We start from the raw sequence: 2,619 nt of genomic DNA on the forward strand, positions 1-2,619 counted from the left end.
TTGCACAGTGGGCTCTAATGCGGATACCCCAGGTTCGATTGCCGGTCACCGAGATAAGTGGTGCGTCTTAACGGGATCCACGAGCCAGCACCGGTGGATAGTGTGCATACACAGATTTTTAGTAGGTAGGTCTCCGATGATTCATCGGGCGAGCTCGTATTGTCGCGTGGCTCCGCGAAGGAGAGTTCCACATAATCCCGCCATGTCATCGTTGGCTCTTTCAGGTTGCTTCTGTATGTACATTTAAATTAGTATATTAATTTTAAAGACCAACCCCTAGAGTTACTTGATCATTCTTCTCAGGGGAATCTGCCTTACGAAAGTGACGATTTCAAGTGTTAATTTTCCCCCTGTTCCCGGTAGTCTTACCCAGTAGTCTTACCAGGGGGCCAATCGCGCTATTTTCGCAAGGTTTAACCTTACAACATTTGAGGTTATGGTTTTGGTTAATTAATGGTTCTACCGACGCACAAAATGCAATCGCGCTATCAGTTTTAATGAACCTAAACCTCAGTTAAACCTCAAACTATAACCTCGTATTAAATTTTAAGAGACGTGCCTTGACTTCCTAAAACCGACTAAATTTTACCGTAAAACGCACTGAAATGTCAATATCTACGAATTCAAGTCTATAAAAGAGCGATTTAAAAAAGTGTGTAAAAGAAATGTCAATAAATTCTATTGTAAACAAACATATGAGTTGTCATTTGAACCAAATTAATTGAATTTAGTGTGTTGTTGTTGTAGATAAAACACACAGAGGTAAGTACCTACACATTGTTTTCCTGTTTTAATATTCTATTTAATAAAATAGTATCTTTTTATACAATCAAATAGGTACGCTAACTACTATTAATTTCGAAATGTTAGCAATGTAGAATTAATAATGATGCTCGTATTTCAGCCAATGTGGATGCGGTCGGACGGCGAGCGACCACTGTAAGCCAGCTCCATCTTTGCTGGAGTTCGAATCGCACAGAGATTTAGCTTGAGAATGACTTCGCTCGGCGTTGTTCGCGCGTGTTATCAGCACGCCTTTGGTGCGAGTGTGTGGCTATTTTGTGGCCCCGCAATAGATCCCAAAAGGTGAGTCATAATGAGAGGTAATAGGATACAGTGAATGGATCACTCACCCTTATTGTACCAGAACTCATATCACTATAATATGCAATGTTATTATTTGTTATTCAGATATGGAATGGTATGAAAAGCAGGGTGAGAATCTACGCCACATCGACTGCGGCAGAGGACCTACCAACCTTCCTAAAGGACACCAACTCTAGCACTAAGTAACTAAATAACTTCAAACATACAATTCCATAACAAAGTAACTTTCTCACTCTTTTTTATTAATTAAAAAACAAAGTAACTTTCAATTTGAGCAAATTCTTTCCCACTCTTTATTACATCACATCTATTATTTCGTTGGCAGCGAGCTGATGAGCGTTGGAGCAGAGCCGGGTAGAATTCTTATGCATTGAGAAGCTGCGAGCATGCGAAGCATTCTTGCAGCAAGTGAATGCTGGCAGGGTGCAGGCTGAGGCAGCTATTATTTCTGTCAAAACAGATGATCTGCATGCCCAATCCGTAGCTGCTATTTGCAAAGCAATTACCGAGTTGGTGCCTGCAGTTAACCTTTTTGATAGAATATTTAACAAGAATGACAGGTTTGTTTTCAACATGTTTTCTTAATTCCTGCTGATGATATGTTCAATTGTGGAAATCTGAAAGAGCGTAAGGAACGAAGGTCTAATCTGTAGACTTTTGTCCCCTTTATATTTCCACAGTGATATAAACATTTTTTTAAATGTATTTTGAAAAGGCCCCTAAACATTCTGGCGTTTATGTTGGCTTCATACTGTATGTATATAAATACCCATCCTGCTTTATCTGTCACTACTCTCATGAGAGGTATGGCACAGTCTTAAATTTAGGTCTCCAATCTTCCTATATACATATTTTTGTTTCAGACTTCTTTGAAGAATCAAAAGCAAGCTCGCTCTGGAAATGAAGGATGATTTGGGGTAGATTGAGGCAATAAATAAACTAAAAATACACTCTTTTTTTTATTTCAACCTCTTAAAAGTATACATCAATTTAGATATTAAGATAATAAACAATTACAATAGGTATACATCGTCATCTTAGAATGAATACCTCATATTTCTATGTAATTTTTTAGGATGAAGATAAAAATATGGTGTGAAGTATAGTAAATGCAATAATGTGTGTAGTTAGCATTTTAATTACTTAAATTATACCTCTTTTAGATACTATATTATTACATTATTAATTTTTATTCAACAAAAATCAGTAAAAACAAACTGAAAATGCATATGTGAGGCTTCACTGTAAAGGGACGATATGTTGTATAAAGTCAAGTGTTAAAAGAGATAAATTGTAACCTTGTAATATATTTTTATACAACTATACCTACATATTTTACCTATATCTGTAATTTTAATTTGATAATAACAACAGGAAATAAGACAAGAACTAATAAATATGATGTACATTGTAAAGCTTATTTTCTCACCGCCTTTTAATATCATCTCTTTCGGCATGCCTTTTAGGAAAGCTGCATATTTATTCATAATAACTGGTTTATTTGAAGCAGCT

At 36.2% G+C, this 2,619-nt stretch overlaps 1 long non-coding RNA gene across 1 annotated transcript; it reads left to right on the top strand.

Annotated features, from left to right (window-relative positions):
- Positions 1–1,235: 1,235 nt before the first annotated feature.
- LOC113234201 lies at positions 1,236–2,030 on the top strand. Its single transcript, XR_003310775.1, has 3 exons — positions 1,236–1,289; positions 1,433–1,667; positions 1,971–2,030. It is a non-coding gene; the product is annotated as an uncharacterized LOC113234201 (long non-coding RNA).
- Positions 2,031–2,619: the final 589 nt, after the last annotated feature.

This window comes from Hyposmocoma kahamanoa, unplaced genomic scaffold, assembly GCF_003589595.1.
Source record: "Hyposmocoma kahamanoa isolate Upper Pololo Valley unplaced genomic scaffold, ASM358959v1 81053, whole genome shotgun sequence".
In the NCBI taxonomy this organism is placed as follows: Eukaryota; Metazoa; Arthropoda; class Insecta; order Lepidoptera; family Cosmopterigidae; genus Hyposmocoma; species Hyposmocoma kahamanoa.